Source organism: Sinocyclocheilus grahami, unplaced genomic scaffold (assembly GCF_001515645.1).
Source record: "Sinocyclocheilus grahami isolate Dianchi unplaced genomic scaffold, SAMN03320097.WGS_v1.1 scaffold2771.1, whole genome shotgun sequence".
Classification (NCBI taxonomy): domain Eukaryota; kingdom Metazoa; phylum Chordata; class Actinopteri; order Cypriniformes; family Cyprinidae; genus Sinocyclocheilus; species Sinocyclocheilus grahami.
In genome coordinates, this window is record NW_015507948.1 from 34,697 (window position 1) to 35,291 (window position 595).

The 595-nt window shown below is 35.8% G+C and overlaps 1 protein-coding gene across 1 annotated transcript in view; it reads left to right on the top strand.

The window, feature by feature from the left end:
* The window catches only part of LOC107575633 (band 4.1-like protein 3), a 38,530-nt gene that overhangs the window by 28,512 nt on the left and 9,423 nt on the right, over nt 1-595 (top strand). The window lies entirely within an intron of this gene.

Here is a 595-nt window from a genome sequence, read left to right on the forward strand (position 1 = left end):
GCGCGCGACGCTCGCAATGTTTTTAGCCTCTGCTGTCTCAATATATGAGCACATGAACATAATCTCTAGAACTGCTCTGAGAGTCACTTCATGAGCATTTTACCGTTCCTTTTGAGAAAAACTAGTCATATCATAAAATTTGAATCTTTAAGATCTTCACAGCAACCCGACAAAATAAAAGTTTTGTTAACTTGAAGAAGAAACTGAGACAAATAAATTATTTAATGTAATGATAGTATTACTACTACTAATAATGAAATTATTATTAAAACATGATTGGTTAAGGAATGTGTTCCAGGATTTACCGTATTGACCCGAATATAAGACATGTTTTTTTCTTGGAAATACATCTGAAAAAACGCAGTGGTCTTATATTCAGGGTCTAGACTTTGACATGTCAATAATACACCCACAACAATAGGTGGCGCCAAATACACATAAAACCAGTGTGTCATGAAATACGTAATGTGACGCGTGTTGTAAAGATCGCGAGTAAAAACAAAAGAGAAAGAAAAGCTTACAGCTGCATGAGTCGTGACTGTCACGTTAGCCTGATGCGAGCGACCAAACTCTCTTTGTGATTTTAAAACGTAAG